The 12521-nt window shown below is 38.3% G+C and overlaps 1 protein-coding gene across 8 annotated transcripts in view; it reads right to left on the reverse strand.

Annotated features, from left to right (window-relative positions):
* Positions 1–12521, reverse strand: part of nrxn2a (neurexin 2a) — a 452348-nt gene that overhangs the window by 269699 nt on the left and 170128 nt on the right. The gene's annotated exons all lie outside the window — the stretch shown is intronic.

Here is a 12521-nt window from a genome sequence, read left to right on the forward strand (position 1 = left end):
CTTTAGCTTTGTTATCACGGATGTCAGAATGAGGAGGCAGGATAATGGTCACGTTGAACCACGTAACGTTAAGATGATTGACAGCTGTACAGCGAATGAGCGCGCGCTGAGATCATAATTTGACGCAAATCAGGAAAAGGAGACACAGATCTCGCTGCATTCGCTGTTTGAGCTCTTCAGATCGCATAATTCAGTGGAAAATAAATAGAAATGTCATTCTGTATGACGAAATATTTTACAAACGTGATCATCATTATTTCTCCAAAAATGCGCACCATTGGACTAATAGCCCTGGCGGATGCTATATATCGCATGTATTTGAACACAAATGAACCGGAGAAGACGTGAATGAATGCTTTAAGCGATGATTTCTATTCAAAATAACAAACGTTACAGATTTATGTTGCGACTGCCGTATCGATCTTGCCGAATCAGGTACTCAAGATGGCGGCAGGCAAGTTTTAGAAGTGAGTGACGTCAGTGAGGAGACGTTGGTGACATCATCTGATATTCATGTATAAACAATGCTTTACGCCCGGGCTATTCAATTGGCGGCCCCCGGGCCGGGTCCGGCCCCTGAGGGATTTTGAACCGGCCCTTTAGGTGTAATTTGCGGGTGCGAATTGTCCCCACCACTTTTGAAACATCTCGCGGCACGAATGTAGCCTATACAAATAAATAAAAAATGTCGAGTTAACTAGCAGAGCATTCATTTAGTTCGTTTGTTAAATAAGAGGCGATCTAGCGCTGAAATGTGTTGTTTTTGAAATCAAGTGATCAAAGTGCTCGTTGCCGCAGCGATCAGTGGAGCGGATACAGTGTTCTCTTGTGGCTCGCGCAGTCTTCACACGTACGCGCGCTTCAATCCGTTGTGGAGTCGTCTCGTCTATTCGTTCCGGTGAAATTACAAAACAAAATGCACACAAACGTGTCCCTGCCTCATATTCAACCACTGATAAACATAATCAGTTTTGATGAGAAAAAGAAAAAAAACCTATTCATCTCCGGATTAGAACCCACACCCTCTGACACGCTTGGCAAGAGTTCTGCCACTGGACCATTTAAATACACTCTTGAATTGGTCGGATATATATATATTCATTCACGTGAAAATTCTCGCCACTGACAACATATATTACTGACCTTATTTAAAGACATATTAAACCACTTTTTAAAACAAATTTACGCCATATGTAATAACTACGAGTGTAGTTATTACATATGGGTAGTGTCATATAGCGCATGACTATGGTTAAATAATTGTAAATTATTTCATGCAGTAGCCTATGAGGCGAAATAGAAATAGAAAATAGAATATATTGATTCCTTCAGTATGTTGTTGTAATTTCTTTATTTGTTACCATAATTACTCATATTCTCTGGCCCCTTATTTTGCTTCAGTTTCATGAACTGGCCCCAATTCCAAATTAATTGAATAGCCCTGCTTTACGCTTTAACCAGCTCAGCCACAGCCCTACAGCATAACAGCTCATATTAGCCAGCTAAACTTTTACTACCCTGTTAGAAAAAATATGTAGTTGGATAGTTTCATGTGGTTCTTCTCCCTCGCTGTACAGTATTATGGGTTTGCTATGTGGGGGAAAATCTGCTGGTTACGTTCGTGAGACAATCAGCTGATTACTATTATTATATTATATATTAAGACCCTTGATCCTCACCTGACTATGGCTTTGTAAACTTTATCCATGGTGGGGTTTATAATGGACTGTGCTGTGGTACAGAAACTTGGCTTACTCTGGCTATTCTCTGCTGTCTCAGACGACGATATGTTTGTCCCGTTTTAGCAACTACTTCTTCTTCAGCTTGAACACTTCAGCTTCTTCGAAAGGGAGGGGTGAGCAGTGGGCTGAGCCATTAATGCAACTCGCAACCGAACCGCTAGATGCCGCTAAAATCTACACACTGCACCTTTAAACCAAAAGCGGTAAGCAGTAACAGTTCAAAAATGGTCTAACAAGCAGATTTATCATTAAGTTGCCCAGTTATATATGTATCTGCTACTGCTGTACGAATTCCTAAATTTGAATATAATTCGAATATTAAAAAAATCAATACTATTTGAATGCTGAAGTTACTATTCGAATATTGCTTTTTTTTTATGTATGTGTGTGTGTGTGTGTATATATATATATTTTTTTATCTTTTAATCTTGCCTTTCTCACCACCTTGGCTTACACGCATGTGAAAATGAAATGCTTTTGTTTCGTCTGATGAACAATAAAGTTTTTGAATCGTAACACAATTGTGCACGTTATCCACGTTGATCATCATAACAATATGGTAAATGTTTAACGACGTAAAAAAAAACATATTCAGCACGAATAAAATGTTTATTGTAATGTTAGATGTCCCTCTAGTCTAGTGGACAGAACGTGTAACAACAACCACATGCTATAGTGGCATTGGCGATCCATAAGCCTGAGTAATGTTGTAAATATTAATAATAGGATGAATTTGAGCATTTAATATTTGATTATTTAAATAAAATAAGGAATGGAATTCGAATAGTATTATAGAGGAAGATTGACAGCCCTAGTATCTGCTAGTTCTAAATAAAACATATTCACATTCACCATGGTCTACTTTTGAAAAAATGGAGAAAGTTTGGCTTAAAGAGGCAAATAAACACACTCCAATATTGGAACATTAATGACTCTCTCCTTTTAGCCAAGCCAGAGGAAATTACGAACCAAAACAACAAGCACTGGAGTTACCCCTTAACACAGAGCCTGTAAAGCCAGCTTTAGTTATGTGCAGATTTGTGGTGTTGCTGATGAGATGTCTAAATCTTCATGTCCAGCCTCCGATCTCTGACTTCAAAAGAGAAGAGAGAAATAGACAGCGTTTACCCCAGACCTTCAGAGCATGCTGACGGGATGCTCTCTGTGTAGGCTGGAGCAGAATAGCCTGATTTATTTACTTAAGACTCCTTTGTGTCTTTGATATGACAGGACTGGAGCAATCAGTTCTTTAGGCATCAAGACTTACTGTCATTACGCACTAATGTTCATGTCACTGATATGAAAACACTAACACTAAATGAGAGGGGGTGTGAAATCAACAGCGACAGACAGAGAGAAGGCAAAGAAAGGCAACAAGGTTATGAGCTGGATAGAGAGACGGGGAGGGAGGACGTGACATGGATTGCGGGGACTTATGATCAAACCAGGGGTGGGAGGAGGAAAAAAAATCCATTCACAAATTAGTTCTCCAACGACTCTGGATTACAAAATTTTCATAATCAGAATTATAAATTAATTATGAACAATTCTGTTTATTGAAAAAGCAACTGAAGGTCAAAACAATTCAGAAACAAAGTGTCATTCAGTGTGCAACGCTGTAAAAATGGCATTGAGGACATTTACTGACTGGGGACGGACTCAGACTACATCTGAATGAAAAAACAAACAAACTATTTTTCAATAACTTTGGCTGCTATAGTTAACATGAAGGATGGGAGGGCTGCAACAAACAATTATTTTGATTAATCTAACTATTATTAGAATGATTAATCGACTAATCGTCGATTATTTCGCCGGCTAATCAGTAAGTTTGGAACGATTATTCAGCTTTTTCAATTAGTTAAAACATTAAGTTATACATATTCTAACTATAATATAAAAAAAGAAAATCACTTCAGCTTTTGAAATAGTTGTTTTAATGAACTTTGAGCCAACTAAACAGGTCATTCTCTTTAAGTTTTCAGATTTCGGTCCAACTCAAATCACACACAAATGCTCTCTAAGCATTGTTTAATAGGCCCACTGCTTTTCTTAGAACTGAAACAGAAAAAGGGACATTTACTTCAGGACACAAAGAATGGTAAAATATTAATTTGCAAGTAATTATTATAAGTATAAAATTACAATCTTTTTTACATGACAATTGAGCTGACAGAGATGTTCTCATTTAGCTTTTAATTTACAGTATGAAAAAGTAACTGCCATGATATTCTTCCTAACATCTCATTTTATATAAGTCTTTATGATTATGGAACAAAATACAGGCAAGTGATAAGACTATAATACCTAATAGTGTTACAATAATAAAAACAGCCCTGACTCCTATACTCGATCAAGCTTTATTCTATGCAAAATAAATCATCACATTACTGTTATTATATTTTTATTGATAATATTATTACTATTATTAGTAGTATAAAGAGATTTACCGCTAGTTAGTTAACGTTAGCTGTAACTGGAGAACACTCATTTCTCACCGGCTCCTCTTTTGCCGGGATGTTTCATCTTTAAGTGCTCCAACATGCATGTTGTGCTCCCGTGAAAAGCAAGTTCCACCTTGTATGTATTGCACACGACAGCATTCTTGGTCTGAATTTGAAGTTTTGTGAAACTTTCCCAAACCTTGCTAGTTCGGATTCGTTTGCACTCGCGCAATTGACCGTTCGCAAAAGCCACGCCCCCTAGTTATTGTTGCTACGCCCGTCAAACAAATGGTCAAACACGACCAGCGCCACAGATTGCCATGACGGGAAGAGGTGCGTCAGTGACCTTTTTTGGAGCAATACCTTTTGTGAAACTTTCCCAAACCTTGCTAGTTCGGATTCGTTTGCACTCGCGCAATTGACCGTTCGCAAAAGCCACGCCCCCTAGTTATTGTTGCTACGCCCGTCAAACAAATGGTCAAACACGACCAGCGCCACAGATTGCCATGACGGGAAGAGGTGCGTCAGTGACCTTTTTTGGAGCAATACCTTTTGTGAAACTTTCCCAAACCTTGCTAGTTCGGATTCGTTTGCACTCGCGCAATTGACCCTTCGCTAAGCCACGCCCGAAAACCGCCACTGGCCAATCGTGGCTTAGCAACCGTAACTAGGCGCGGGAGGTCTGTCAAGCTTTCGAGCGAGGGAAACATGCCGACGCGTTGTGCGTATGGATTGTGCAAATCTGATACCCGGTATTCTAAAAGTTTGGACGGTGGGGTGGCATTTTTTCTCTTCCCGAAACCTAAAAGCCAAAGGGGAGAAATCCAGGGCGTGGATCAAGCAGTGTGGAGACCCATTCACAACTAAATGTCGACAGGATTAACAAAACAAAAAAACGCCTATTGCTTGGAAATAATGGCGGTTCTTTGTTCATAATGCATATATTTGAACGGAAAATAAGACCATTAAAGGCAAGACGGAGGCTCACTGACATACTTTAAAATATATTTCAGCATTTTGTTAATCGACGGCCTACTAACGTTACCCCTGTAACTTTACCCCAATCCGATCGCGGCTCTCCCGGTGTTAGATTGATGGATAAGCTGTTTGATTTGTAATTATTAGATTATTTTCACATTTCACTTACTCTGCTGTGCATGAACATAGCTGTTCAATTTGTGTTTCCCATGTGAATGGTCTGCTAAGGAGGCGGCTGCTGCTTGCGCTGGGACCTAACGTTATAGGCTTTTCAATTTTGATGAAATTATTCTCTAATCGGTTGCATATTATGTCGTGGATATATCCCTCGAATGCATACTGCTGTCCCTTTTGTCTTGCTCTCTCAGATATTTCACCTTTTTGCCAAAAATGACTAATTATCTCCTTGGGAATGTCTGACACCGGTGCATTCACACTGTAATAGACGTGGCAGCCGCAAAAGCTTGACAGGCGTAGCAACAGTAACTAAGGAGGGCGGGGCTTAGCGAAGGGTCAATTTGCGCTGTTTTTTCTTGTAAGGGCTGCATTACACTCTAGCGCTACAGCGCCGTAGCGGTCAAATCGCGATATTGCAGGCTCTTACATTAGGTCACGTGAGATCAAACGACTACTCGACAACAAAGATATTTGTCGACAATTTTTTTTTGTCGACTAATCGTTTCAGCCATGAATAATGTAACAATTCCACTTCCAATTATGCATAAGGATTCATAGTACTAGATGTTTAGTACTTGTATTAAGTAAACAAATAAAAAAGATATTTTCAATGTCATAAATGTAAAACAAAAGGTGTGTTTACATGATACAGACTTTCCACAGTCTTTTAAAAAATGGCATAAATCCAAAACTATATAGTTAAAAAAGCAAAAATATTTCATCACGATTTATAAATACTACAGACATAATGTGTATTTTAGATACTGCACCTGTTGTCAAAGAGCCATACTGTAAAAAAAAACTATGTTTTACTGTATACTGTATGTTTTACAGAACAAAACTGGCAAAACTGTGGCTGCCAGAATTCTGTAAAAATGTAAACATTTACAAAACAACCAGTCAATTTTACAATTTAACTTCTTTTTTAAAAGTTGCCAGCCACAGCCAGCATTTTTGATCATTTTCACAAAAATGTCATGACCCCCAGAATATTTTGTTGTATGAATATCTGAACATGCAATATATCAAAAGAAAGAGCAGACCCTCTGCTTTAAAAACCCTCTGCGTTTTATTCAAGCTTCATGCATTCTACATCTGGATAGGATTCAGAACAATGATCAAAACATATGAGGTAGATTGAGGCCTTGTCCACACGGACACGGGTATTTTTATAAGCAGATTTTTTCCTACAGCGTTTTAAAAAAAAATCCCGTCCACACATGCTCGGTCTCCGTCTACATGAAAACGCAAAAACACGCTATCAAGCGTGGTCAAGAGCATGCCACGCCAGCAGGCGGCGATATAAACCTTAACCGTAAAGCCGCGTTAGGCCAATCAGAAGCGCAAATCTGACGTCAAACACAGCGGATAACGGCGCACACTCTGACGTCGCAAGGCAAAAACCCCGGTTTTACTGTCTACACGACAACACTGTAACCGGCGTTTCTGAAAATCCTCACCCTGGCAGGGGTTTTCAAAAATGTTCGGTTTCAGTGCTTTTTCGTGTGGACGAACGGCCGAACCGCGTAAAAAAAAAGTCACGGTTATAAAAATACCCGTGTCCGTGTGGACAGGGCCTGAGTCCATCAACACCAATGCTTCCATAGTCCTGCAGCTCGTCCTGGCTCGACATTTCATTCAGTAACATTAGGTTTTGATTTATATGCTGTTTAATGTTGATGATCGCGTTATTTTATACATATGATATATTTAATCTTGTTTCTGCATTTTCTTCACATGTCTTTTGATCAGGAGATTCAGTACTCTTCAAGAAGACGTGTCATAGCACCCCCTACCATATAACAGTGAAAAAACACGTAAAGCCGGAAAATACCGTCAATGGCGAGAAAGCGTTTTCCCACAAATAACGGAAATTTTTGTCAGTCGCAGGGAAAGAGTTAAACATGCAATTTACCACAAGAGCGAAATTTAAGGCGGTAAATTTGACAGCCCTTTTCTGCTAAATTAGCAAGGCCATTCTGCTACTAAAGTCTGTTTTGTACTTTTTACATGTACTGATAAACACCATAATAACACAGGAGGTTGGCCTAAAGCAAAAAAGCCACATGATGATCAAACGGATCAAAGTACACAGTCCATTCTGTATGTTTTTACTTTTTAATTTACTCAAAGTATCATCTCAGAGGCAGTCGACTTCATTTTATTTCATCCAAAAACCGACCAATGAAGTCTATGAACAGTCTATGAAGTCTGCTGATTTGTAACTGTATATTTGTATACGTATATGTACTATGTGATGCATACTAATGCTGGATGCTGTGTTTTTGTTATCTTCTTGTACAGCGACCTTGAGCTTGGGAAAGCATCGAGCTCTAAATGCATTGAGGATTGTTTCAGGAATCTAACTGTAACTCCTTTAAAATCGAATCATAAGGTGCAATTCCCATCAAACGTTACAATTGGAAACCCTTTTTCCTGCAGAAACCACTCACTTCCAGATAACAGGTGGTCATTTTTGTAGCATGTGGATTGGACCAAATTACTACAGGGTGTTGAACAGAATAAAGCAAGTAAAACAAAAATTGAAGCAATTGAAAACAATGATGATAAAGTCCCCAAAAAAATAAGCAGACGGCCGATGGGAGAAAAGACACAGGCCGCACTGTAAAGACCGACTGAATGCTGCACTGTGGGAAGTAATGGCAATCCAAATGTAATCTTGAGTGTTATTATTCCAGCAAACTGTGTCCTCTTATAAGGCTCTCTCCCAGCTCTCATCACGACCTCTCCCTCTGCCTGGCGGAGCTCAAAGTGTGGATCTGAAGCAGACATGTCCAATTAAAGATACACACACGCTCAAACCTTGCTGCTTCTGATGAGACAACAGAGACAAATACGACACACAACTCATTTTTAATGTCATCTGTGGCAGTGTGTTTATGTGTCGCTTTTTCTGACAGGTTGGTTTGTCTCCGATGCTTGTGGAAAATGAGAGAGAAATATCAACAGCTGATTAAGTCAAGGCCCTGCAGCAGCAGAAGGCATTTGCATTAGCAGATTAAACATGGCTATGAGAGAGAGGGGAAGCGGGGAAAGGCGTATCTTTTGGAGTCAACTGTGCCATTTTTCCCTGCGTGCTGACAGAAGATGAGACTGGCCATGAAAGTAATGTGTGTCAAGGGACACTGGCATTCACTGGAGTTCTAAATCAACAACAATAAAACTTGCACCTATGTTTGCAGTGGGAGAACCCTGGGCAAGATAACTCAAAAAAAAAAAAAAAAAAAAAACTTTACATAAACACCTTGTTGTTTTAGTTTAGCATGAAATAGCATTTAATAATAACTACATCTATAATATTATAAATTTACACATACAAACACGTGTGTGTGTGTGTGTGTGTGTGTGTGTGTGTGTGTGTGTGTGTGCGCGCGCGCGTGTTCAAAATCCACATGCCTCCTTTGCTTAAGACTATAATATTTAAAGTTTAGCATGAAATCAGGATCTACAGTGTACCTAATGGAACTGCCTACACAAACATGCAGTGCACAATCTAGATTCATATTACGGGCATGTATATGCACTAGCTCGACGTGGAATGCATATGGACTTAATTGATTTGTGTGAGAAATAGAGCAGAAATAAATTAACAGACGTTTCCCCAGAGGAAGATGACAACAGGCTCAAAGCAGAGTCTCGCTGGTCTTTACTGAACACATCTTCTCCTCCCCAGCCCTATGGTGTCATTAAACCTCATCTTTAAAATATTAAAAGCACCCACAGGCCGCTTTGCTCTGCTGGATTTCACAGATAAAATCTGTCCTTGGAGGAAAAAGTGGGGCATTGCAATGCAAACCGCATGTCACCATATTGATGAAGACTATTGCCAGCAATCTGATCACAGAGCTTAGAACAACAGTTAAAAACATACATTTTACTGTTTGAAATATACATAATGAACATTAAATTGAAGGGAATTCATCTTAATTTGATGTTTAAAAATCAAAGCCGAGTTCAGAAATGAATTCAGAAATTTCTGAACTTGAAACAAACAAGATGTACATATAAGTGTTTAAGAAAGAAGAATATATAATGCAATATAACTGCTTCTCATTTTCAGCATGAAATATCCATAAAACATGTTATTATGTTACAGAAGATATATCTAATGTTAATTATTTAAAATAGCATCTATACAAATGTATACTAAATTGATATGAATTTTCATTTCATGGATAATCTCATTTCCTAAAATGCTCTTTACCCCCAACCATTTAAATGGATCTTTGATCTTTAAGATATAATCACTAGACTAGATTAAGAATGTCAATATTCATTTATTTACTTACCTTAATATTTTTTTTTTTTTTTGATATGTTACCTGAAACAAAGGTTATGCTGTAATATGTCATGGTTTTGCTGGCTCTGTTTGTTTTAACAGTTTTGAACTACTACATTATAGAAAACGTCTAATCAGTAGTGACTGCGTGATTGTTTAAAATCGCATTGAACTGGAATACCATAAATATATATTTTATCTCATTCCAAATGAACATCCTGTGGCCTGCATCCAATTAGAATCAAATTCTAACGCATGATCTGAAAGTAAGCCAATTCTTAATTTTTATTTTTCCCAACCCTGTATCACAGATCAACCACAAGAATCTTTCATATCTTTAAATGGCAGTTATATAATCCACCACAATATAAAATAGAAAAAAAAAATTTGCCATTTAAATAAATCAACCATCATATCTGATTACAGTAAATAGAAAAAGGTTTGGTTTTCCACCAAAAATATTCACTTGCAGAGGACCTACTGTGCTGAACACTATAAATAAAAGTCCCAATCGTAAATTCAAATCCCTCTCTCTCACATTTTGTCCTGCACGGTCAATAGACATTCAAAATATTTGTTCCACGCGCAGCCTTGCTCAGCACCCTTGGTAAAGCCCTGTATCTCCAAAGCAATTCATCTCCCGCTGTAATGCCGCATATAGACTTGCAAATAGGTTATCCCTTGATCTGGACTCTTGCTGCAAAAAGATAATCCCTGTCACAGGCCATGGGCCTCTCATAAATAAAAGTTAATAAGGAAAAAAAAACAGAAAAAAAAACAAAGGGCCAATTTTGCAGTGATGTAATCTAGTTGCAAAACAATACAAACTGTGTTGTGTTTAAAAAGCAGGCAAGAACAATATGCCATTCCTGCAACATTCCAGCACTGTCATGTGGCTTTCTCTTGGGGAGCTTCAATCAACAAACCATCATTATCGTCGCATATTTCACAGGGAGGAGAAAAGATTCTCACAATCGCAGCCTCAAGGGAAGATCATTATCTGTCGAAAGTGAACAACCTGTGCAATTATTTTTATTCCAATGGACTGGTACCACTTGCTGTTTATCAGTTTAAAACACTGGAAAACTGAAATAAAGAAATTATACATATATATATATATAATATTGATTTCTGAACTTAAATACTAAAACATTAGTATTCCGTCCTTCACAAAGACACTGAAGCACCCGCAGATCATCAATTTTCAGCTTTGTCCAACACCTGGTCGTCTAATGTTTAGACGGCGACCAGGAGAGGCCTACAAGCCACAGTGTCTCGCACCCACTGTTAAATTTGGTGGAGGATCGGTGATGATCTGGGGGTGCTTCAGCAAGGCTGGAATGGGGCAGATTTGTCTTTGTGAAGGACTCCTGAATCAAGCCGCGTACAAGCTTGTCCTGGAAGAACACTTGCTTCCTTCTGCTCTGACAATGTTCCCCAACTCTGAGGATTGGTTTTTCCAGCAGGACAATTCTCCATGCCACACAGCCAGGTCAATCAGACCCTGTCATGGCCAGCCCAATCTCCAGACCTGGACCCCATTGAAAACCTCTGGAATGTGATCAAGAGGAAGATGGATGTTCACAACTCTTCCTAAGTTAAAACATTAGTATTGTGTTGTTTAAAATTTAATATGAACTTATTTTCTTTCCATTATTCAAGGTCTGACAACACTGCATAGTTTTTGTTATTTTGACCAGTTGTCATTTTCTGCAAATAAATGCTCTAAATGACAATATTTTTATTTGGAATTTTGGAGAAATGTTGTCAGTAGTTTATAGAATAAAACAAATTTTTTTTAATTTTACCCAAACACATAGCCTACCTATAAATAGTAAAACCAGAGAAACTGATCATTTTGCAGTGTCTCTTAATTTTTTATAGAGCTGAATATATATACACAATACATACATACCGTATACAGTTTTCCTCTCTCTCTTATATATAAACAATATATTAAACAATTATATAAAAAAATGAATAGCACTAAAACTAATACATTTATTTAGTTAATTAATTTAGATTTTTAAATTATTTTGTATGAATAATGAAAAACTATAAATACAAGTAAAACAGCATACAGAGTTTGATCATCATGCTGACAACCAATAACTTCATCTGACATCTACAAACATGTAATATTAACATTCATATATACACAAAAACTTGGAGATGTTTGTATCACAGCAGTGATGATTGTAGACTGGAAATCAATGCTCAAGGTGAGGCTTTCCTATATTAGAGAGAGTGTGTGTGTGTGTGTGTGTGTGTGTGTGTGGAGGGGGAGAGGGCAGGTGCTGTGGTTTTGTCCTCTGAACCTGTCATCACTGTGGAAAGCTAAAGAGATTCTGTGACTGGCAGAGGCGCTCTGGGGGGGAAAAAACAAGGTTTCCAGAAGTGTCGAAGGGTAAATGGAATTTCTGATCACGGCAGACTAAAAGTGGTGAACCGAGAGACAACAGAACTGCCTCAAACAAAGCTTGAGCAATCACTGCACTTCCTGCTTCAAACAGCTGTGTATCATTGCACACCAAGACTGTGTGCTACAAGACAAACCAATGAACACATGATCAATACATCATAATTGTTGTGTGAGATACGTATTAAGCATCAAAATGAACATTTACAAAGTTGGAGTCTGAAAAAATGGAATCTACAGGTCTTATACTGTCCACCTATAACCAGTGGTGTAGTGCAGGGTATACGCAGGTATACGGCGTATACCCACTTCTTTTTCAGTCGGCATTGCGTATACCCACTTCTAAATCCCCTCTGATGCGCATCATTTAGTTGCTAATCCAATCTCGTGAATAAAAAAAACACCCAGTCAGGGTCGTACCCCTAATATTAACTCTAATTTGTTGCTGCAAATTGTTGCTC

The sequence above is a fragment of the Rhinichthys klamathensis genome, unplaced genomic scaffold, assembly GCF_029890125.1.
Source record: "Rhinichthys klamathensis goyatoka isolate OS25496 unplaced genomic scaffold, OSU_Roscu_1.1 h1tg000191l_1, whole genome shotgun sequence".
In the NCBI taxonomy this organism is placed as follows: domain Eukaryota; kingdom Metazoa; phylum Chordata; class Actinopteri; order Cypriniformes; family Leuciscidae; genus Rhinichthys; species Rhinichthys klamathensis.